The sequence below is a fragment of the Triticum urartu genome, chromosome 3A (assembly GCF_056163025.1).
Source record: "Triticum urartu cultivar PI428250 chromosome 3A, HENAU_Tu73, whole genome shotgun sequence".
Lineage (NCBI taxonomy): Eukaryota > Viridiplantae > Streptophyta > Magnoliopsida > Poales > Poaceae > Triticum > Triticum urartu.
Window position 1 is genome coordinate 467898449 of NC_141875.1, and position 26116 is coordinate 467924564.

General features: G+C 48.6%; 1 long non-coding RNA gene across 1 annotated transcript; it reads right to left on the bottom strand.

Moving 5' to 3' along the window:
- Positions 1-12138: 12138 nt before the first annotated feature.
- Positions 12139-15596, bottom strand: LOC125548504 (uncharacterized). The gene is made up of 3 exons (XR_007301105.2): positions 15116-15596; positions 13653-15042; positions 12139-12422 (listed from the first exon to the last, which is right to left on the bottom strand). It is a non-coding gene; the product is annotated as an uncharacterized LOC125548504 (long non-coding RNA).
- Between the last annotated feature and the right edge of the window lie 10520 nt (positions 15597-26116).

Consider the following 26116-nt stretch of genomic DNA (forward strand, 5'->3'; position numbering starts at 1 on the left):
AAGAGTGCTTCTTCGGCTTACAATTCCGAGTCAACAACCGTAACTCGAGCGCTTAGCCCTAGCTCTTGCTCTTTCCTTCCTTACAACGGGCTGCCTGTGTGCCTACTAATATTTACTTACATCAATGGTGCGCTAACTTTGGAACGAGGATTTTCCAAATTCGTATTAGGGGGGGCTATGCAGCAATTCGACCACTGTTACTGTACTAGATATCTCAGGCTTATCCTAAAGAAATTATGGCTTCACTTCTCTTCTTCCTGGTGATGGATATAGTCTCAATGGCTTTGCCCAAGTATGGCATAAAAGTCAAATAGGATATCCTTCAAATGGGAATTTCATGTGTGAGCACCTTGCCTCTTTTAGGGAAGGCTATTTACCAAGTGAGTCTGCGCAGCATGCTACAAAACATAAGAATCATTTTGAATCCCATTTGCACCCGGATTCAGCTTCTTTCGAACTAGGAAATGCACTTTCAGAGCCAACAACGGATCGGCTTGGCCCATTCCCCATCTAGGGAAGAAAGAGTACCAAGATCTCCATCTACTAAGTATGACCTGAAATTCATGTTATGATCCGGTCCTTCCCAAAGCTAGGGCTTATTTTCCCATCCCTATCCTCTGCGTCAACCTGTACCGGACCCAGAGTCAAAACTAAAAAGAGAATGAAGTCTCGAAAACTCTTAATTAATAAATATTTGTGCACCTACTTTGCTTATCCTTCTCTGCCCCATTATAGATAGTTGGGTAGAGCGAGAGGGATAGCAAGGACTTGAAAAGGGAAGGGTTTTTTACGGCTAAGATGTTTCAATTTGCCCCGACATGAAGCTACCACTTCTCTCCTATTGTTTCAAGCTATTATCTCATTGCCCCCTTTTAGTAGCACCTTTGACTTCTATCGCTCAGAGCACAAATCGTTGTGCTCCTCACTGCTCAAGAGACTTCTTATTTTCTTCTTACCCTTCGAGAAATCGGGGCAGCTGAACTCTTTCTCTTTTGGTAGTGGATTCCCTCTTTAACTACTTGCAAACGAAAAAAGTGCAATGTTTCCGTTTTTTCCTGGATCACATTCCTCTAGCTTTTGTTCTTTTTGATGAAAATCACTCATCTTTACTGGGATTCCAGTACGCGACTATTGCTTTCGTTTTCACCACTCGTAATAATAGTGATCTTATATTTGTATTGCAAAATGGAGAGGGAACTACTCGCTAATGGTAGAAAAACCACCCTGCTCTTCTTGGTTAGTATGGAGAGAAGTTATCTGAAAGGTTGAAAGATGCCAATGTGAGCTAGCATCTTGTTATGCTTAATATCATTCCAATCTTTTAATAATAATCACTACGTTTATCTCTTTTGCTTCGCTTGGTTGATTAGTTTCACTACTTCAAATAAAACAATGAACCTTTTCCTATGTGGCCAAAGGGACTACGTTCCTAAAGTTCGAATTGATCATTCAATCGATCTAGGAATCATGCATGGCACAAGGTAAAGGATGGAATGAGACATCTGATAAAGTGCCTAGAATGACCTTTCCCGATCTTTTGAAGGGTAAGAATAAGAACTCTGTTGTATCGATGCACTACTCTCAGGAGAGATTGAACAGAAAAAAGGTGCATCAAGGCGTGAATAAGGAAGAAGTCACCTTTGTCGGTTTTCAAATTGAGGACCAACTGTGCTCCGAAAGTGAGAGAAGAGATCTCAAAAGACCGACACCCACATCAAGAGAAACAGACGAAGCAGCTCAAGCAGAGCTAGAAATGGAGCCGAAGCAACATCTTCTTCCTTTTTCCATACAGAGAAAGGTGCCTTCGCTTAGATTTTTTTTCTGTTGATCAGAATTCCTTAGAAGAAATTAGAAGAAAACCGTAGAAAAACGGTTGAACCTTAGCGAAGTATTTTGGGTTTGTTACAACCTTCTCCTATTCAGAGTCGGAGAATAGGAACGAAGTAGCTCGCCTAAAGAGGAACTACAATTCTTCTTTACTTCGATCAAGAAACTAGATTCTCAATAGAGTTGTTTACTACGAAAAGAAATATACCCCACCTTTAGTTATTAGATGGATCACTAGCCCTTACTCTCAGTCACTGATTCAAGAACGAATACCGAGATAGGAAAAACCCGTGCTGGTCTACTTCTTGATGGCTTTACATCGCTAAAGAATCCGTAATGGACAACAAGAACTCTGAATCAAGAAAAGTACCAAATCAATTGGAAATGTACGCTCCTGTGGGAGTCGAACCCACCACATAGGTGCCTTGTTCTACCGAGAGATGAACTAAGGAGCGGCAACCCCTACATCAGTTCTTTGTACCGCCCAGAAGGGCACGAGAGAAAAAACAAAACCAATAAAAGACCAGACGAGACGGAATTGGTAACGTGAACGTCTTTTCGTCTTCTTGCCTCTGTTTCATATAACTCAACCTTGCTTTCCAAAAAAGAAGTACTGATTGAGATTTCCCTTTTATGATGGCTATCCCGTTTCTATTACTTACTGAATTTCTTGTCTACTGGCTGGAAACTTGAAAGGCTTACCACGGGATCGAAGGCAGAAGAACTTTTAGGATTGGCTAGAGGGGAACTACTCCCCCAATCCCATTTTTTCATGGGAACCTGATGTTATTAGATTCTATTCATTCGTTCTGAATCTTTTATCACATCGCTTATTACGGCTATCTTTAGAATTTCATTGACTATATATGTTTCTTTCCATATGAGCTATTCCCTTTGCCTTCAATCTGTCTTGTGCCACTCCAGCTTTCACTCAAGCCATTCTTTGCCTGTCGACCCTCACTCTTCCTCTTGCTTCCTTAGGAAAGAGCATAAAGAAGGCACCGAAAACAGGTGGGAAAGGAAAGGTATGCTTTTCACAGCCAATAAGAGGCGCATTTATGCCCTAAAGAACTAGCTTCCTGGAAAAAACTCACTCAATCACCGGCTTTCAGGGGATTCCCTCACTTAAGAATAAAGGGGCATAGACTATGAAAGGGCTACGTTCACTTGATGAACAATAAAAGGTATTCTATTACATAACGAGAGCATACGAGCGGAATACGATACTATCGAGCTTTCCGAAAGTGTGAGCTGAAATTCCAGGGTAATCGCACCCTTGACTCTATCACAAGCTATTGGAATTGGCTGGAACTTTCTATACCAAAAAGGGATATATATATATATATAGGGGTTTGTTTTATTGATGCAATAGAGATTTTCGTAGATGGATCCCAATATGATCTTATTGATACAAGAATTAGAATGAAATAAAAGTGTTTTCTGATGCATGCACTCTTTTCTTTAGGTTAATCAGCCCTTACTTGCATATGATGCTAATTTCGAAAGGTTCTACATGTTGCATGTGAAACTTGGTGCCAGTGCAGTTGTGTAATGGGGTAGCTGAGTGCTGAAGCTATATCATGTTGTACTCTGATGTATTTCAATTATGAAATTTCGCTTCCTTAATATGGAAATGAAATATAGTATGTGCTTAATATGAATGTCAATTAGATTAATAAATGGATTATTAATAATTGGGCAATTAGCCTGCTAATTGGGTCTTGCTATTGCAAATGGTTATTGAAAAAATACCGTGGGTGATGACCTCAGGCAACACACACAGTTTCAAGGAATAAACCATGTTGGACCAATGAACAATCACACACGATTGTTGGCGTCCTGGGAACGGGGGTCCCTAGACTTGCCTGCCTGCGGCCCGCGGCGTGGCTGATCCAGCAGGTCGTACGACCCATCTTCACCAACAAGGCACCCAACACCCTCACGAGGCGGATGGCACGATACCTCCTCTCGAGTGGCCTAGTCAGGCAAGCTCACAAGGAGTGGAGATATCAAGGCTAGGCGAACCTCACGAGGCTCTCTTACGTGAGCCATGACGGTCGACACCAGGCGGGCGCCAGGCAGGCGCTAGCGCGCGCAGCGTCCTTGTTTCCTCTTTGGTGCAAAGGAGGCAAGCGCAACCACGGAGTACCAAGGCCTCAGGAAAAGGTTGCCATTTCAGTGCAACAAGACCAAGAACAGAAGGACGAGAAGATGGAGGTCATCGTGGAGCCCAAGACGGCGTCACCACCAGAGCCTTTCGCAGGCGGAGACCACCTTTTGTTAGGATGGCTTGTACTAGCTGTCCCCCTTCAAATTTGCCCGCCATTGTTGGCTCCTTTCCCACTCAACATTTGGGAAGAGGACCAGGGCCTCTATAAGTAGGACTAGCCACCACCATAGAGAGGGGAGAGAGGGAGAGAAAAAAGGGGGATTGGCAAACAGAAGGAAGAAGGAGGGGCGAGGAGACGACATCTTAGATCCCTCTCTCACCCACACAAGTAGCCACGCACAAGAACACCTCAACCTGAGGAGGTTGTTCTCCCCCCTTGTACTGTTCATCATCAGCCCAAGAGGCAATCCACCACCACCACACTGGAGTAGGGTGTTACACCACAACGGTGGCCCGAACCCGTATTAATCTTGTGTCTTTCCGTGTTGCGAGTTCGTCGAGTTCGTCCGCGAGATCTTAGCGAGCTAGGGCGTAGATCGGTAGGAGGGAAAGACTTCGCGCGCACCCCAGTGTTCAAACCTTAAGGGTTTTCCGGAACCCCACATCCGACATTTGGCGCGCCAGGTAGGGGTGAGCCGGAGCTTCTTCTCCGACAATCGACTTGCAGACGCACCGCGACCACGATGTCCGACGACCCAAGAGCTGATCCCGACCGCTGGGCAGCCTGGCCAGCCCGGTCGGCGCCCCCCGCCTATGAAGACCTCAACCCCGCGCTCCAGGCGGCCCGAGCGCCACCCAATCCTGCGGGGCACGGGCGACGCGGCGGGGCGTCGGCTACCCTCACTCCACGGCAAGTACGAGCCGCTACCAAAGCAGCAAGCCACGCCGCAGCGACGGCGCCGCACTCACAACAGGAGAAAGTAAACATGCGGACAACACTCACTATGGCAAGGGAGCTGCTGCGGTACCGGCTGATGGAAAGCAGCCGGGACACGCTGCTGGAGCGCGTCGCCGAGCTGCTGGATGCGGCGGCCTCGGGAGCCCCGCCCTTCTGCCATCAGCTCCCCCTTCAGGCCGCTACGGGGGTCTTTGGTGGGCCACGCCGCCATCACACACCATCGAGTGCGCCAGGGGGCTTCGTCAAAGCCGGCACGGCCGGCGGCGCCGGGGGCTCTATCGCCCTCGTACCGCCCGCAACAAGCATGGGCACAAGCGTCGCCTTCCATGGCCCGAGTGGGATGACACCCTATCACCCCCAGGACGCCACGATGGGCCGAGCGGCATGGAGTGCGGGGCACCACGGCAAGGTATTCGGGGTAACAGCCCCGGAGGCCTACGTGCCCCGCATGACGGACCAGGAGTACGCACCGGAGGACGGTCCGGGCTCGTTCGCTGGAGAAGATTGGGAAGAAGGAGCGCAAGGAGCCGAAGCCTTCCAGGTGCTGCCGGGGAACCACCACGACCACGTGTGCGATGACCACTACAGGGTACCCCTAATCCCTCAGGAGCAAGCTTACGCTAACCATGAGTCATAGGAGGAGCAGGTCACCGCGGCGGCAGGCGGCCCCAGCTCGACAGCCCCCTGGCAATAGGAGGATCGCGTTGGGGGCTGTAGGAGAGGGGTCGGGAGCCAGGCCCCTCCCCAAGGCACGCGAAACCAGGGGACACCCGGAGGTAGGCCCTATGCCGGGGTGACTTCGACAACCCTTCCCCCGGCAGAGGACCCGTGGTCGCCGAGGGAACCGCTGGTGTGGGAGTCCTGGATTAGGGGGTCTCCGGACAGCCGGACTATATCCTTTGGCCGGACTGTTGGACTATGAACATACGAGATTGAAGACTTCGTCCCATGTCCGGATGGGACTCTACTTGGCGTGGAAGGCAAGCTAGGCAATACGGATATGTATATCTCCTCCTTTGTAACCGACCTTGTGTAACCCTAGCCCCCTCTGGTGTCTATATAAACCGGAGGGTTTTAGTCTGTAGGACAACATACAATCATACCATAGGCTAGCTTCTAGAGTTTAGCCTCTGATCTCGTGGTAGATCAACTCTTGTACTACTCATATTATCAAGAACAATCAAGCAGGACGTAGGGTATTACCTCCATGAAGAGGGCCCGAACCTGGGTAAACATCGTGTCCCCTGCCTCCTGTTACCATCCGCCTTAGACGCATAGTTCGGGACCCCCTACCCGAGATCCGCCGATGTTGGCACCGACGTTGGAGCTTTCATTGAGAGTTCCATTGTGTCGTCACCATAAGGTTGGATGGCTCCTTCGATCATCGCTAGCGATGCGGTCCAAGGTGAGGCTTTCCTCCCCGGACAGATCTTCGTATTCGGCGGTTTTGCACTGCGGGCCAATTCACTTGGCCATCTGGAGCAGATGGAAAGCTACGCCCCTGGCCATCAGGTCAGATTTGGAAACTTGAACTACACGGCCGACATCCGCGGATACTTGATCTTCGACGGATTCGAGCCCATGACGGACGCGCCGCACAACCGCGATGAGCAAGACGTAACTCTGTCGTCGGACAGTGCTCGGGAGATCGCATCCGCAGCTACTCCGGCCGTTAATCCGGAGCAAATCGCGCCATCCGAGAGCGGAGGGATAGACCCCGCCATGGAGGCCGCACTCTCAGTGGCGATAGAGCCAGACACTGACTTCACCCCTTACGAGAGCCGTGTCGCCGAACCACTGGATTCATCTCCGACCACGGACTCCGAGCCGCTCACATCCGTGCCCGTCGAATCCGACTGGGCACTGATCATGGAATTCACCTCCGCGAATATCTTTCAGCACTCACCTTTCGGAGATGTGCTAAATTCATTAAGGTCTCTCTCCCTGTTAGGAGAACCTTGGCCGAACTATGTCCGGCCAGAATGGGATGCGGACGACGAAGAAATTTGCTGCCCACCCACCACCCACTTAGTAGCCACTGTCGACGAGTTAACCGACATGCTCGACTTCGACTCCGAAGACAACGACGGTATGGACGATGATGCCGGAGACGAACAGGAACCACCGCCCACAGGGCGCCGGACCACCACTTCATCACATGACATATACATGGTGGATGCACCCAGAGAGGGCAATGGTGAAGAGACAACGGAGGATGCACCCTCCAAGCAACCCAAGCGCCGACGTCAGCGGCGCCGCTCTAAGTCCTGCCATAGCAAAAACAATGATAACAGCGCAATAGGGAATAATAGCCCACTCGAGTCTGGAAGAAATGACAACTGCACCACCCCGGTGGCAGAAAACGATCAAGATGCAAACTGCAAACATAGTATGGATCCGACGTCCGAACACGATGACGCCAAGGATAAGCCTCATCAAGCCCTGTCTGGGGAAGAAAGCAGTCCGGACGAAGATGCACACATCATCCCGGAAACGCACCTGGAGCAAGAGAACCTCCGCAGAAGGCTTATTGCCACAGCGAGGAGCCTGAAGAAACAAAAGCAAAGGCTTAAGGCCGCACAAGATACGCTCAACAGCAGGTGGAACAAAGTAACAAAGTATGGTGGAAGTTACCATAAAAATAGCTTTCCAAAGCACAAGCTATTACCGAAATTCGATGATGAGGCCTTAGAGCCCATACAGACGAAGAGTGATACGGCCAACCGCCCGGATCCACCACCTTGTAAACGCGATAGAGCAGCTAACAAAATCGCGCATAAGTCAACACACGATATACGTGAGAACTTGCGTCAAAAATCTGGCGTGACCAGATCTATCTATGGATCTAGGAAGCACGCTACGGTACAAAACCAACACCGAAGACTACAACCGTCCGAACACCATGGCGCATCCCAATACAGGGGTGCCGCACACCCCTTATGTTTCACTGATGAGGTGCTGGATCACGAATTCCCAGAGGGATTCAAACCGGTGAACATAGAGGCGTACGACGGGACCACAGACCCTGGAGTCTGGATAGAGGACTTCATCCTCCATATTCATATGGCTCGTGGAGACGATCTCCATGCCATTAAATACTTGCCCCTCAAGCTTAAAGGGCCAGCTCGACACTGGCTGAAAAGCCTCCCCGAAAACTCAATTGGAAGTTGGGAGGAGCTCGAGGACGCTTTTCGGGCCAATTTTCAAGGGACTTATGTCCGACCTCCGGATGCAGACGATTTAAGTCATATAATCCAACAGTTCGGAGAGTCCGCCCGAAAGCTTTGGAACAGGTTCCTCACCAAGAAGAATCAAATCGTCGACTGTCCGGACGCCGAAGCCTTAGCAGCTTTTAAACACAGCGTCCGAGACGAATGGCTCGCCAGACACCTCGGTCAAGAAATACCGAGAACAATGGCAGCCCTAACAAGCCTCATGACCCGCTTTTGTGCGGGCGAGGACAACTGGTTGGCCCGTAGCAGCACCAGCGACCCAAGCACATCCGAAGTCAGGGATGGCAATGGTAAACCAAGACGCAACAAAAACAAGCGTCGAAATAAAGAAGGTAGCCTAGATAACACGACGGTAAACGCCGGATTCAGGGGCTCCCGACCAGGTCAGTGGAAAAACCCTTTCAAAGGCAGCAGAGAAGGACAATCTGGCCTAAACAAAATTCTTGACAAACTCTGTCAGATTCATGGCACCCCAGACAAACCTGCAAATCGTACCCACAAAGAATGTTGGGTCTTCAAGCAAGCCAGTAAGCTAAACGCCGAACACAAAGGGGAAGAGACGCCAAGCGAAGACGAGGATGAACCTCGCCAGCAAAGCGCCAGAGGACAGAAAAAGTTCCCACCAGAGGTTAAAACAGTAAACGTGATCCATGTGACAAAAAGGAGAAGCAAGCATGCACTCTGAGGCACACACGCCATAGAGCCCGTCACCCCTAGGTTCAACCCCTGGTTGGCCTGCTCGATCACTTTTGATCGTAGGGATCATGATACAAATATCCGGCATGAAGGACTGGCGGCCTTGGTGTTAGACCCAATAATAAACGGGTAGCATTTCACACGAGTCCTCATGGACGGCGGCAGTGATCTAAATCTGATATATCAGGACATAGTCCGCAAAATGGGGATAGACCCGACACAAATAAGCCACAGTAATACTACCTTCAAGGGAGTAATACCAGGCCAAGAGGCCCGCTGTACGGGCTCTCTACTACTGGAGGTGGTATTCGGTTCTCCCAATAACTTCCGAAGCGAAAGGTTAACTTTTCACATCGCTCCATTCCGAAGTGATTATCAATCACTACTCGGAAGGGTGGCTTTCGCTCATTTTAACGCAATACTGCATTATGCCTTTCTCAAGCTTAAGATGCCCGGTCCACGTGGCATCATCATAGTTAGCGGAAATACCGAATGTTGTTTACGTACGGAAGAGGACGCGGCGGCTCTAACAGCCGCGAACTAGACGGCCTCGCCAACCAGAAAAAATGGCAGGTCGTCAAGACCACGGACATGGTTAGACGAGTCCGGAGTTCCATCACATACACACGAGACGGGTTTGATGATGATCAAACCCTCATAAACGATACCAGGGGCTCCCCGCGTGCAATCAGGGCCAGCCCGACTCAACTTGACTTCTCCTGAATTTTGATAGTTCATTGATAATAACCAATTCTTCTTTTTTGGCACGGCAACTTTCACCTAAGTTCTTTCCTTTTACAGATGATAATCGTGCTACACCGGTCCAGGACACGGCACAACGGAGACACAGGCGCAGACGTGCAACAGGGACCCGCCCAAAGGTTTCTTTTTAGATTAAGACCATGTGCAAACCTTTTTTACTGTCTCTTGTTGCTCACATCCTCCGGATACTCCACACAACCGAGAAGGATGCTGACGTTCTTGGCATGTGGCCACGTCAGGATATTGCACGTACCTGGACACATGGGGTTTCTTATTAAGGGCATTGTTTCGCCCGGTATATGTTATGAAGACCGAACACCTTAGGGAGTGTTCGGCATCGCGAGTTTGGCCCTATATGCATCAGCTCCGGATCATGTCTTTGGTCAAATGTTGGGTTTGCCTGGCTCCCACGTTTTGGTACCTTACGTTCCATTATATCGGCTAAGGTAGCACTGGGAGAACTACTGCGATTGTGCCCTGGTTCATCCGGACGAGCACCTTAGTAGAGAAAGCCGAAAACTGACTGTCATGATATAGGGAGAGACTGGTCAACCACTCGATGACTCAGCGGAATCTTCGGGATTCCTCCACATTAACGAAGGGCGGTTTCCCGGTCATGTACGTACGCGCCCCGTATTCGGACAAGCGTAGAAGTACCAGGGGCTATATAGTAGCCCCACCGTCAAACTCCTATGGCTAAGTGAAAGTGTTAAAGAAATATAGTCCGATTGCCTCGTTCCCTGCGCTACCACCTCCTTAACGGACCAAGACGTTGGATCAAGTGTGGATATGCATTTTTTGCAAACACCCCCGCATTATATGCGTGGGGGCGGAAGCCGACGACTGCAAACTTTCAGGTTATATACATATATACATAAACGGCCGCACAGGAGGCATCATAGTACTTTCAGGCAAAAGTATAAATACAACCTTGATAATTCAATAAAACATTGTTTTTACAATGGGAATACATGTCACTAGAACATAATATTCTTCAAGCACTGAGCCTCTATCGAACAAGCGCCTTCAAGAACTTCTTCAAAGTAGTGCTCGGCAGCTACTCGACCTACGGCCGAACCCTGTGTCGCAACAGTGGTGGCCTCCATCTCCGCCCAGTATGTCTTGACACGGGAAAAGGCCATCCGCGCACCCTCTATGCACGCCGATCTCTTTACAGCATCGATGCGTGGCACAACACCAAGGAATTGTTGCACTAAACTAAGGTAGCTATTCGGCCTTGGCCCTCCCGGCCACAGGTGATCCACAACGGACCTCATGACAAGTCCGGACAACCTATGGAGCTCGGCCCACTCGGCCAATGGCTCATTCAACAGCAGCGGACGGACTGGAGCGTGAAACTGTGACCAGAACAGCTTTTCCACTTTGGGACCTTTCTGATCCTTGAAGTACTCGGCTGCATCAGCAGCACTTGCAGCTAAATTCATGTAGGCATCCGCAGAACTCCAGAGCCGGTCCAGAGGAGCATACTTCGGATCTCCGAACTTAGTCCGCAACAAGAAGGGCTTCCCAGACACGATATCTGCAGCTTGATTCAGCTCCTCCTTCGTCGCTCTAATTTTGGAGTGGACTTCCTTGCAGCCACCAGGGCCTTCTCCAGGTCCGTCGCCTTCGCCCGGTTTTCTTCTTAAAGAAGCTGGTAACGGTCAGTGACATCTTTTAACTCTACAGACATCTTGGCTATTTTTTCCTTGCTCTCGCAATGCACGGCTCGTTCGGCCCTTAACTCTTCGGCCGCCTTTAGAGCGGCCGCATTGCTCCTCCTTGCTTGCTCCTTGGCTCGGGCAAGCTCTGCCCGAAGGGTCTCCACGGTGGTAGCTCCATCTGCAGTCACAACATATTAAAGATACTAGCATCATGCTCCCCTTACTATGTGTTGGTCACCGAAAAAATCACTTACCCTGTGCCTCGTCAAGACGCTTGTTGACAAGCACGATGTCGGCATCTGCCGCATCTAGTTGCCGCTTTAGCTCGGCAAACCCATCACTCCGGCTAGCCACCGGAGCTTCAGCGACCTGCAAATCGAGGCGGTCTGGTTATTACCTGGGACTATGATCCTCTGTTTGCCGCTGTTTTCGACGACAACCAGAGTCTCAGGGGCTACTATCTGCATAGGGCACACCTAACGTATGCGGTACTATAAAAAACATACATTATTTCACGTACTTTGAAGCCTTTCAATAGACTCATAAAGGCTTCATGCAAAGCGCTTTCAGCGGATGAAATCATTTCAATTACCGTACCCATTAGCGTACGATGCGCTTCCGAGACGGCCGCTTGCCCCAGAAGATCCTTCAGCGCGTCCGACCGCACACTGTACGGACCCTTGCTGTCGCTCTCCTTAGGAGCCGGATACTGGGGATCCCGAGTAGCCATAGGGCTGTCCTCTGGCCTTAGTGGATCCGGAGATGCCCTTCACGACGACACTTCAAGGTCGCCCACTGTAACACCCACGATGTGGATATCTCTCTCATGTGTCGGAGCACGACTTAGAGGCATAACCGCGTAGTAGGCATGTCGCAAGAGGGGTAATCTTTACACATCTCATGTACTAAAAAAGAAAGGGATAAAGAGCTGGCTTACAATCGCCACTTCACAGAATACATAAATATGTCATTACATCATCCAGATACAAACAAGGTCCGACTACGGAACCAAATAAAGAAAGACAACCCCTAATGCAAAAGATCCCCGATCGCCCCGACTGGGCTCCACTACTGATCAACTGGAAGCGAAACAACACAACGAACACGATCTTCATCGAGCTCCCACTTGAGCTCAGTTGCGTCAGCTGCACTGGTAACATCGGCACCTACAACTGTTTGGAATTATCTGTGAGTCACGGGGACTCAGCAATCTCACACCCGCGAGATCAAGACTATTTAAACTTATGGGTAGGAAAGGGGCAATGAGGTGGAGCTGCAGCAAGCACTAAGCATATATGGTGGCTAACTTACGCAAATAAGAGCGAGAAGAGCAGCAAAGCGCGGTTGTGAACTAGAAGTGATCAAGAAGTGATCCTGAAACTACTTACGTTCAAACATAACTCCAAAACCGTGTTCACTTCCCGGACTCCGCTGGAAAGAGACCATCACGGCTACACACGCTGTTGATGCATTTTAATTGAGTTAAGTGTCAAGTTTTCTACAACCGGACATTAACAAATTCCCATATGCCCATAACCGCGGGCACGGCTTTCGAAAGTTCAAACCCTGCAGGAGTGTCCCAACTTAGCCCATCACAAGCTCTCACGGTCAACGAAGGATATTTCTTCTCCCAGGAAGACCCGATCAGACTCGGAATCCCGGTTACAAGACATTTCGACAATGGTAAAACAAGACCAGCAAGACCGCCCGATGCGCCGACATCCCGATAGGAGGTGCACATATCCCGTTCTCAGGGCAACATCGGATGAACACTACGTACAACTAAAACCAACCCTCAAGTTTCCCCGAGGTGGCGCTGCAAGTGGTTCTGGTTCGGACCAACACTTAAAGAAGCACTAGCCCGGGGGGGTAAAATAAAGATGACCCTCAGGAGCGCGACTCCCAAGGGAAAAGTAGGTGGTGGTGAGGCAAATGGTAAAACCAAGGTTGGGCCTTGCTGGAGGAGTTTTATTCAAAGTGAACTATCAAGGGGTCCCCATAACACCCAACCATGTAAGGAACGCAAAATCAACGAACATAACACCGATATGACAGAAACTAGGGCGGCAAAAGTGGAACAAAACACCAGGCATAAGGCCGAGCCTTCCACCCTTTACCAAGTATATAGATGCATTAATTAAATAAGAGATATTGTGATATCCCAACATATCCATGTTCCAACATGGAACAAACTTCATCTTCACTTGCAACTAACAACGTTATAAGAGGGGCTGAACAAAGCGGGAACATAGCCAAACAGCGGTTTGCTAGGAAATGTGGGTTAGAGGCTTGACATGGCAATATGGGAGGCAGGATATAGCAAGTGGTAGGTATCGCGACATAGCAATAGAGCGAACAACTAAGTAAAGATAGAAGTGATTTCGAGGGTATGGTCATCTTGCCTGAGATCTCGCAAGAAAGAAGAACAAGTCCATGAAGAAGACAAACAGACGTAGTCAAACGGATCCTCACAAACGCGACGTTATCGGAACCAACCCGAAGAAGCCACACCGGAAAGAAGCAAACAACATAGTAAACATCCACCACATAATCATGACATGATGCACAACCAAGTATGATGCATGTCCGGTTTAATGAAGCATGGCATGGCAAAGTGCATAAACAAAACTACAAGTTAAGTGGAGCTCAATATGCAACGAGTTACATATTGAAGGAACACCATATCAATTATTTAGTTCTCTCCCGTTTATGTACTCAACAAAATTAGATGTTGTTAACCATGGCAAGGGGTGAAGCATTAGTAAACTAACTATCTAGTCAAGTTTAAATGAGGCCGGAAATAACAAACAACAATTCCGGTAAAACCCCATATGCATATTTTAAGGTTTGGTATTGTTCTGCCCTAAAGCAAATTTTAGAGTTGTTAAACATACAAAGTAATGTCACCATGTTAAACCAGGCATTTTTCTATCCCATTTACATATAAAGTTTATTAAATTTGGAGCTACGGTTATTAAGTTATGAAATAAAGCATTTTAACATGTCATAGGAGAAAATTTAACCAAACAGCATTATAAACATTTCAAACATGCATGAAAATTGGATATTGTGAAACTAGATGAAATTCTAGTCAAGTTACATATATAATTTGTTTTAAACCGATGCATGGTTAAGAAGTTATTATATGCATGATGTTTAGGGTTTTTTCTGCAAATCTGTCAACTCTGGAAAAAATAACTAAATTCACAGATCTGGGAAAAAACCTAAACAGGCCGAATCTGGTTGGCCCGATAGAGAGAAGGGTTGTTGCTCACATGGGCCAAGCCCAGTCGGGGAAGAGGCTTGGCAGGCCGGATCTTGAGGGGAAGCAGGCTGGGCCTTGAGGCGCTGCAAGAGGAGGCCCACGTACGGTGTGGCTGCGGTTAACGCAGAACGAGCGGGGAGCGCGAGGTTCAGAGTGGCGGCGCTGACCACGCGAGGCATGGGCACCTCGTCCTCCCCGTAGAACGAAGTAGAGGAGGGGCTGGAGATGGCCGCCGGCGACAACTGGCGCGGGCAAGCGAGGCGAGGCGGAGGGACTTGGCGCTCTGGCCGTTGCTGGAGACGACGAGGAAGCCGAGTCCGGCGTGGAGCAGGGAACTTAGCGCGGCGGCGGCTAGCCTGGGGTCTCCGGTGACGACGAGGCCGGTCTTCGGAGGCGCGACGACGAGGCCGAGGAAACTAGGGCGGCAAGTCAAACCTAGCTTGAGGCGTCCATGGCTCCAGGTGCGGGCGCAAGAGGAGTTCAGGTCGGAGGCGCGAAGGCGTTCGGGGATGGAGCTCCTGTCGTTGCTGGACAGAGGGAAACAGAGGTTAGGAAGGAGACAAAGAAAGGAAGGGAGGATGAGGGACGTTGGTGCTCAACTGCGGCAGTGTCGATGGTCACCGCCGAGGTCGAGGCGGGGCACGCTCTGGCGGACGGACGACCTGGCAACGCGCGGGCGAGGTAGAGCTGACAAGGCAGCGACGTGAGGAGGTTGGGGAAGAGCTCGGGGATGCTCTCCTATTGCGGCAAGGGAGGAGCACGGCGCAGGGGCTCCTCGGGCCCATGGATTGGTGGTACGGCGATGGAGATCCGACGATGAGGTGGAGCAGGGGCGCGGGAGAAGGGGCTCAAGCTCCTGGAGCTTGGCGAAGACAGCATGGAGCCCTCGAGCGGGAGAGCCTATGGGCGCGGAGGAGCTCCACTCCTCTAGATCGAACAGGGAGGAGGTGGTTGTTTGCGGTTCTGGAGGGGATTGAGGGATGCTCGAAGGAGCTAGCTGGTTGGGTGAGAAGGGGATCTAGGAGGATTCCGATGGAGATGGTGAGTGGGTGGCGGCGACGCGATGGGAAAAGATGGTTGGGACAGATCCTAGGACTAGGGTTTGGACGCATATATACATGGCATGGATTAGATTAGAGGCTACCTTGTCCCTCCGATTGTAATCGGGCGGACGAGAATAAATAGCTTAGGGGAGTCCAACAAAGAATCGGAGATGTTTTGTATATGTTTGGGGATGTTCCGGACCCAATGGTGATGACTATCCGGGTCGGGTTCGGGACAGTTTTCAGACGCGCGCGAGGAGGGCCGCGGGCTGACGAGAGAGGTTAGGTTGGACCTGGCAGTGAGTGATGGTGGGCTATGCAGAAAGCCTTGGGCTGAGAGAAGAGAAGAGAGAGACCCGGCGACTGTTTCCGGAGACCGAAAACGTCCGACGTTTGACCGGCTATACTGCAGCTATAGTTATCCGTTGGGGCGTCAAACGGACTTCGAATGCGATGAAACTTGGCGGGCGGTCTACTGACAACATAACAACATCGCACGCCAACTTTCAACCCATTCCAAGAACATTTTCCGGCCACTTATAAAATAATATTTCGGACATGCCACGGGCGCGTGCAAGTGTGTCTGGGCTCAGAACGGACAACGGACGGAACTGGGGGAACCCGGACGGATGCAAGTTTTGAAAACATGATGATGCAATGCGGATGATGACATGGCAAGATGCGACACGCGAGCAAATGACAAGGCAACAACAACGAATCACTGGAAGATACCTGGCGCGTCGGTCTTGGGGCGTCACACCCGCTTCATGAGGCGGGGTGTCGAGGGGGGGGGCGTTTCACTCTCCATCATCTCCGGAAGATCCCCCGTAGATGAACTCTGTCGAGACAGGCTACGATCCGGACTACAATTTATAAACATTGGTTATTGTCTTCGGAAGTAAGGTAGGATGTTTCCACTATGAAGTACTTTTTGACTACTTACAGCTCGGTAGAGGGCTGATCCCCGCGCGGATATTGTGCGGCAAGAATACCCTCCGAGGCAGGACCCTCTGATGAAGATTTCTTCTCCCGTTTGGAAACCTTAGTTTCCAGATCTTCAGAGGTAGTCCTCTTCCTTCCCCGGGGAGCGAGAATGTCAGACTCTTCCCTTTGGTTGTCCTCCCTCGCGGAGGCGCTCATTCCCCCGGCTGGAATAAATAGCGAGTGAGGCCCGCTTTCGCCCTCTCTATTCCCCCATCATCTTCCTTTGAGGGCACTGGATACGGCGCCGGCTCGAGCATCTTGTCCAGTACCGGATTGTCCAAGCCCTCAGGAAGGGGGGCCGAACACCTGATCATCATCGCCTTTGTTATCCAGTCCTGGTCAAAGAGCGGCTCTTTAGAATGATGCCATGATGAATAAAAGGACAGCAGGTTCGGCATGGGATTACTTACTAGGGCAGCGGGGCGGTTCCAGCTCAGACCCACGTCCTCGGTGGTGTCCGGACACTCTATTTGGGGTCCGAAGAACGATTTGTACATCTCTTCGAGCGTTATGCCGAGGAAATGCTGAATAGCTCATGGTCCTTCCGGGTTGAATTCCCACATGCGGAGGGGCCGGCGTTTGCAAGGCTGGATTCGACGAACTAGCATAACTTGCATTACCATAACCAGACTGAAATCTCTCTCAAAGAGATCTCGGATGCGGCTCTGTAGTATTGGCACGTCCTTTGCTGGACCCCAGCTCAGCCCCCTGCTGATCCATGACATCAGTTGCGGTTGGGGGCCCGAGCGAAAGGTGGGGGCAGCTACCCACTTGGCACTTCGGGGAGCTGTGATGTAAAACCACTCCCGCTGCCACAATCCGGACACCCCTGGGTAGGAACCCTCTGGCCATTGAGTGTCAGCGATTTTGCTTATTAAAGCACCTCCGCACGCTGCGTGCTGCCCCTCGATCATCTTCAGCTTCACATCAAAGGTCTTGAGCCACAGGCCGAAGTGAGGGGTAATGCGGAGGAAGGCCTCACATACGACAATAAATGACGAGATGTGAGGAAGGGAATCCGGGGCCAGATCATGAAAGTCCAGCCCGTAATAGAACATAAGACCCCTAACAAAGGAATCTAGAGTGAGGCCTAGTCCTCGGAGGAAGTGGGAGACAAACACAACACTCTCGTTGGGTTCGGGAGTAGGGACGACCTGCCCTCAGGCGGGCAGCCTATGCGAAATTTTGGTGGTCAGATATCTGGCCTCTCTCAACTTCTTGATGTCCTCCTCTGTGACGGAGGAAGGCATCCACCGACCTTGAAGGTCGGATCCGGACATAGTTGAAGGTCCGAAGCACCTGACCTTAGCTTTGGGTGTTAGAACTCGAGGTGGGGGAAGGATTCGATTGAGCGCGGGAGGGAAAAAAAGAAAAAGCCTTGTCCCCTTTATAAAGAGGGTGAATATCAGGCGTCCTCCTCGTGACCGTTTGGGACTTGCCTAAGATCTAGGAGTCATACCAACAGGCACGGTTGGGTTACCCACGTTTGTATTGATGAGAATCCCGTGATAAGGGGGACACGATCTCTGCTTCGACAATACGTGTCAAGAAAACTGCCTTGCGATATGTGCGAAGCTGGTTGAGAAAAGCGGTTCGAATAATAACAGGGCCATGGCGTCATGTCATACTGTCAACACGTGTCAGCAGATTAGATTTGTGGAAATATTATTCTCTCTACGGTGGTATGTGGATATTTTGCAGGGTCGGACACTGTCCTTGTATTCAAACTCTTCCATGGTGTATTCAGAGGAGGAGCCCGCCTTGCAATGCCGAAGACAACACTACGCGCCGGACTCATCGTCATTGAAACCTGGTTCAGGGGCTACTGAGGGAGTCCTGGATTAGGGGGTCTCCGGACAGCCGGACTATATCCTTTGGCCGGACTGCTGGACTATGAAGATACGAGATTGAAGACTTCGTCCCGTGTCCGATGGGACTCTACTTGGCGTGGAAGGCAAGCTAGGCAATACGGATATGTATATCTCCTCCTTTGTAACCGACCTTGTGTAACCCTAGCCCCCTCCGGTGTCTATATAAACCGGAGGGTTTTAGTCCGTAGGACAACATACAATCATACCATAGGCTAGTTTCTAGGGTTTAGCCTCTCTGATCTCGTGGTAGATCAACTATTGTACTGCTCATATAATCAAGAACAATCAAGCAGGACGTAGGGTATTACCTCCATCAAGAGGGCCCGAACCTGGGTAAACATCGTGTCCCCGGCCTCCTTTTACCATCCACCTTAGACGCATAGTTCGGGACCCCCTACCTGAGATCCGCCGGTTTTGACACCGACAGTTGGCGTCCCCTTTCCCTCTTTTGTGTCGTCCTGGTGACTGGTTGGCTCAAAGGAGGTCGAGGGTGGCGCAAGGCGGGATCCTCGCCTGGCGATATGAAGCAAGGCCGGTACTTGTGAAGAAGGCACAATGCCTGTGAAGCTCGTCGCCCGTGACACTCTCACGTAATAATGAGTTGGGGTTGTACACGCCCCGGAGTCTCAGGAGCGCCGGTCTCAGGCCCTGGGGCTCCCTCCCACGCCTAGTGGCAGCACTTAGCTCCGCGCTGGTGAGAAGACTTGAAGACCCGAAGACTAGACTAGGTGCCGGACGCGGCCTTTTTCTTTGGATCTCTCTTTCTGCGGCTTTGCTTTCTGAATCTGGACTTAAGTTGAAGCTGAATTTTTATCGATGTGCATGGGGGGTGCCTTTTCTCGTTCGAGCCGTTTCTCGCCTTCTGGATCATGTTTGGTTTGGGACTCATGTCCATCACCTTTCCCTCACCAAGCTCCTCGCGAGCCAGACCGCGCAAAGCACACGCTCGTCAAGCACGCACAAGCACTGCGCCTGGTGCTCACCTCTTACGGGCCCCCCTCAAACGTGGCGATAAGCTCCGCAGGATTCTCAGGAACTCGTCGCCTCATGACCCAACCCTAAGCTGGCGCTGACTAAGGTAAACCACATGGGGGAGCTCACCCCCAGCTTCATGAGCTCACGAGGACACATACCCACATCGCATAGGAAAGTAAATACTGCAATTTGCTTATACGAGGGGCTCCCCCTCTCAAAATTCTCTTACAAGTCTTCCAAGGGCCACGCCCGAGTTTTGCGTGCAGGATAAAACAACAAGAGAACATGGGATCAGCCAAAGATATCACTCACCACATCACCGCGGACGCGTCACTCGCGTCGCCGCCATCTTCGTCGGTATCGTCGCCACCATCGGCGACACCCCCATCGCCGTTGTTGACCACGTCACCTTCGTTTGCGACGACCACCTGAAGGAAATATGCCCTAGAGGCAATAATAAAGTTATTATTTATTTTCTTATATCATGATAAATGTTTATTATTCATGCTAGAATTGTATTAACCGGAAACATAATACATGTGTGAATACATAGACAAACAGAGTGTCACTAGTATGCCTCTACTTGACTAGCTCGTTAATCGAAGATGGTTATGTTTCCTAACCATAAACAAAAGAGTTGTTATTTGATTAACGGGATCACATCATTAGAAGAATGATGTGATTGACATGACCCATTCCATTAGCTTAGCACCCGATCGTTTAGTACGTTGCTATTGCTTTCTTCATGACTTATACATGTTCCTATGACTATGAGATTATGCAACTCCCGTTTGCCGGAGGAACACTTTGTGTGCTACCAAACATCACAACGTAACTGGGTGATTATAAAGGAGCTCTACAGGTGTCTCCAAAGGTACATGTTGGGTTGGCGTATCTCGAGATTAGGATTTGTCACTCCGATTGTCGGAGAGGTATCTCTGGGCCCTCTCGGTAATGCACATCACTTAAGCCTTGCAAGCATTGCAACTAATGAGTTAGTTGTAGCATGATGTATTACGGAACGAGTAAAGAGACTTGCCGGTAACGAGATTGAACTAGGTATTGAGATACCGACGATCGAATCTCGGGCAAGTAACATACCGATGACAAAGGGAACAACGTATGTTGTTATGCGGTCTGACTGATAAAGATCTTCGTAGAATATGTGGGAGCCAATATGAGCATCCAGGTTCCGCTATTGGTTATTGACTGGAGACGTGTCTCGGTCATGTCTACATTGTTCTCGAACCCGTAGGGTCCGCACGCTTAAGGTTTCGATGACAGTTATATTATGAGTTTTGATGTACCGAAGTTAGTTCAGAGTCCCGGATGTGATCACGGACATGACGAGGAGTCTCGAAATGGTCGAGACATAAAGATTGATATATTGGACGGCTATATTCGGACACCGGAAGTGTTCCGGGTGATTTCGGAGAAAACCGGAGAGCCGGAGGGTTCCGGAACCCCCCCGGGAGAAGTAATGGGCCATATGGGCCTTAGTGGAGAGAGAGGGGCAGCCAAAGGTGGGCCGCACGCCTCCTCCCCCTGGTCCGAATTGGACTAGGAGAGGGGGGGGTGGCGCCCCCCTTTCCCTCTCCCTCCCCACTTCTTTCCCCCTCCTAGTAGGAGTCCTACTCGTACTAGGAGGAGGACTCCTCCTTGGCGCGCCATAGAGGGCCGGCCGGCCTCCTCCCCTTGATCCTTTATATACGGGGGTAGGGGGGCACCCCTTGACACACAAGTTGATCCACGTGATCATATTCTTAGCCGTGTGCGGTGCCCCCTTCCACCATAGTCCTCGATAATATTGTAGCGGTGCTTAGGTGAAGCCCTGCGACGGTAGTGCATCAAGATCGTCACCACGCCGTCGTGCTGACGGAACTCTTCCCCGACACTTTGCTGGATCGGAGTCCGGGGATCGTCATCGAGCTGAACGTGTGCTAGAACTCGGAGGTGCCGTAGTTTCGGTGCTTGATCGGTCGGGTCGTGGAGACGTACGACTACATCAACCAAACGCTTTCGTTGTCGATCTACAAGGGTACGTAGATCACACTCTCCCCTCTCGTTGCTATGCATCACCATGATCTTGCGTGTGCGTAGGAAATTTTTTGAAATTACTACGTTCCGCAACAGTGGCATCCGAGCCTAGGTTTTATATGTTGATGTTATATGCACGAGTAGAACACAAGTGAGTTGTGGGCGATATAAGTCATACTGCTTACCAGCATGTCATACTTTGGTTCGGCGGTATTGTTGGACGAAGCGGCCCGGACCGACATTACTCGTACGCTTACGCGAGACCGGTTCTCCCGACGTGCTTTGCACATAGGTGGCTTGCGGGTGACAGTTTCTCCAACTTTAGTTGAACCAAGTGTGGCTACGCCCGGTCCTTGCGAAGGTTAAAACAACACCAACTTGACAAACTATCGTTGTGGTTTTGATGCGTAGGTAAGATTGGTTCTTGCTTAAGCCCGTAGCAGCCACGTAAAACTTGCAACAACAAAGTAGAGGACGTCTAACTTGTTTTTGCAGGGCTTGTTGTGATGTGATATGGTCAAGACATGATGCTAATTTTTTATTATATGAGATGATCATGTTTTGTAACCGAGTTATCGGCAACTGGCAGGAGCCATATGGTTGTCGCTTTATTGTATGCAATGCAATCGCGCTGTAATGCTTTACTTTATCACTAAGTGGTAGCGATAGTCGTGGAAGCATAAGATTGGCGAGACGACAATGATGCTACGATGGAGATCAAGGTGTCGCGCCGGTGACGATGGTGATCACGACGGTGCTTCAAAGATGGAGATCACAAGCACAAGATGATGATGGCCATATCATATCACTTATATTGATTGCATGTGATGTTTATCTTTTATGCATCTTATCTTGCTTTGATTGACGGTAGCATTTTAAGATGATCTCTCAATAATTATCAAGAAGTGTTCTCCCTGAGTATGCACCGTTGCGAAAGTTCTTCGTGCTGAGACACCACGTGATGATCAGGTGTGATAGGCTCTACGTTCAAATACAACGGGTGCAAAACAGTTGCACACGCGGAATACTCAGGTTATACTTGACGAGCCAAGCATATACAGATATGGCCTCGGAACACGGAGACCGAAAGGTCGAGCGTGAATCATATAGTAGATATGATCAACATAGTGATGTTCACCAATGAAACTACTCCATCTCACATGATGATCAGACATGGTTTAGTTGATTTGGATCACGTAATCACTTAGAGGATTAGAGGGATGTCTATCTAAGTGGCAGTTCTGAAGTAATATGATTAATTGAACTTAAATTTATCATGAACTTAGTCCTGGTAGTATTTTGCAAATTATGTTGTAGATCAATAGCTCGCGTTGTTGCTTCCCTGTGTTTATTTTGATATGTTCCTAGAGAAAATTGTGTTGAAAGATGTTAGTAGCAATGATGCGGATTGGATCCGTGATCTGAGGTTTATCCTCATTGCTGCATAGAAGAATTATGCCCTTGATGCACCGCTAGGTGACGGACCTATTGCAGGAGCAGATGCAGACGTTATGAACGTTTGGCTAGCTCAATATGATGACTACTTGATAGTTTAGTGCACCATGCTTAATGGCTTAGAATCGGGACTTCAAAGACGTTTTGAACGTCATGGAGCATATGAGATGTTCCAGGAGTTGAAGTTAATATTTCAAGCAAATACCCGAGTTGAGAGATATGAAGTCTCCAACAAGTTCTATAGCTAAAAAGATGGAGGAGAATCGCTCAACTAGTGAGCATGTGCTCAGATTGTCTGAGTACTACAATCGCTTGAATCAAGTGGGAGTTAATCTTCCAGATAAGATAGTGATTGACAGAATTCTCTAGTCACCATCACCAAGTTAGTAGAACTTCGTGATGAACTATGATATGCAAGGGATAACGGAAATGATTCCCAAGCTCTTCGTAATGCGGAAATTGACGAAGGTAGAAATCGAGAAAAATATCAAGTGTTGATGGTAGACAAGACCGCTAGTTTCAAGAAAAGTGCAGAGGGAAGAAGGGGAACTTCAAGAAGAACAGCAAGCAAGTTGCTGCTCAAGTGAAGAAGCCCAAGTCTGGTCCTAAGCCTGAGACTAAGTGTTTCTACTGCAAAGGGACTGGTCACTGGAAGCGGAACTACCCCAAGTGATTGGCAGATAAGGATGGCAAAGTGAACATAAGTATATTTGATATACATGTTATTGATGTGTACTTTACTAGTGTTTATAGCAACCCCTCAGCATTTGATACAAGTTCAGTTGCTAAGATTAGTAACTCGAAACGGGAGTTGCAGAATAAATAGAGACTAGTTAAGGGTGAAGTGACGATGTGTGTTGGAAGTGGTTCCAAGATTGATATGATCATCATCGCACACTCCCTATACTTTCGGGATTAGTGTTGAACCTGAATAAGTGTTATTTGGTGTTTGCATTGAGCATGAATATGATTTGATCATGTTTATTGTAATACGGTTATTCATTTAAGTAAGAGAATAAATTGGTATTCTGTTTACATGAATAAAACCTTATATGGTTACACACCCAATGAAAATAGTTCGTTGGATCTCGATCGTAGTGATACACATAATCATAATATTGAAACCAAAAGATGCAAAGTTAATAATGATAGTGCAACTTATTTGTGGCACTGCCGTTTAGGTCATATTGGTGTAAAGCGCATGAAGAAACTCCATGCTGATGGGTTTTTGGAATCACTTGATTATGAATTAGTTGATGCTTGCGAACCATGCCTCATGGGCAAGATGACTAAAACGCCGTTCTCCGGAACTATGGAGCAAGCAACTGACTTATTGGAAATAATACATACTGATGTGTGAGATCCGATGAGTGTTAAGGCTCGTGGCAGGTATCATTATTTTCTGACCTTCACAGATGATTTGAGCAGATATGGGTATATCTACTTAATGAAACACAAGTCTGAAATATTTGAAAAGTTCAAAGAATTTCAGAGTGAAGTGGAGAATCATCGTAACAAGAAAATAAAAGTTTCTACGATATGATCGCAGAGGTAAAATATTTGAGTTACGAGTTTGGCCTTCAGTTAAAACAATGTGAAATAGTTTCACTACTCACGCCACCTGGAACACCACAGCATAATGTTGTGTCCGAACATCATAACCGTACTTTATTAGATATGGTGCGATCTATGATGTCTCTTACCGATCTACCACTATCGTTTTGGGGTTATGCATTAAAGACAGCTGCATTCACATTTAAAAGGGCACCATCTAAGTCCGTTGAGACGACACAATCTGAATTGTGGTTTGGCAAGAAACCAAAGTTGTCATTTCTTAAAGTTTGGGGTTGTGATGCTTATATGAAAAAGTTTCATCCTGATAAGCTCAAACCCAAATCGGATAAATATGTCTTCATAGGATACCCAAAGGAGACTGTTGGGTACACCTTCTATCACAGATTCGAAGGCAAATTATTCATTGCTGAGAATGGATCCTTTCTAGAGAAGGAGTTTCTCTCGAAAGAAGTGAGTGGGAGGAAAGTAGAACTTGATAAGGTAACTGTACCTACTCCCTTATTGGAAAGTAGTTCATCACAGAAATCTGTTCCTGTGACTACTAGACCGATTAGTGAGGAAGCTAATGATGATGATCATGTAACTTCAGATCAAGTTACTACCGAAACTCGTAGGTAAACCAGAGTGAGATCTGCACCAGAGTGGTACGGTAATCCAGTTCTGGAGGTCATGTTACTTGACCATGACGAGCCTACGAACTATGAGGAAGCGATGATGAGCCCAGATTCCGCGAAATGGCTTGAGGCCATGAAATCTGAGATGAGATCCATGTATGAGAACAAAGTATGGACTTTGATTGACTTGCCCAATGATCGGCGAGCCATTGAGATTAAATGGATCTTCAAGAGGAAGACGGACGCTGATAGTAGTGTTACTATCTACAAAGCTAGAATTGTCGCAAAAAGGTTTTCGGCAAGTTCAAGGTGTTGACTATGATGAGAGTTTCTCACTCGTATCTATGCTTAAATCTGTCCGAATCATGTTAGCAATTGCCGCATTTTATGAAATCCGGCAAATGGATAAACAAAACTGCATTCCTTAATGGATTTATTAAAGAAGAGTTGTATATGATACAACCAGAAGGTTTTGTCAATCCTAAAGGTGCTAACAAAATGTGCAAGCTCCAGCGATCCATCTATGGACTGGTGTAAGCATCTCGGAGTTGGAATATGCGCTTTGATGAGATGATCAAAGCATATAGTTTTATACAGACTTGCGGTGAAGCCTGTATTTACAAGAAAGTGAGTGGGAGCACTACAACATTTCTGATAAGTATATGTGAATGACATATTGTTGATCGGAAATAATGTAGAATTATTCTGCAAAGCATAAAGGAGTGTTTGCAAAGAAGTTTTTCAAAGAAAGACCTCGGTGAAGCTGCTTACATATTAAGCATCAAGATCTATAGAGATAGATCAAGACGCTTGATAAGTTTTTTCAATGAGTACATACCTTGACAATATTTTGAAGTAGTTCAAAAATGGAACAGTCAAAGAAAGAGTTCTTGGCTGTGTTACAAGGTGTGAAATTGAGTAAGACTCAAAGCCCGACCACGGCAGAAGATAGAAAGAGAATGAAAGTCATTCCCTATGCCTCAGCCATAGGTTCTATAAAGTATGCCATGTTGTGTATCAGATCTATTGTATACCCTACACTGTGTT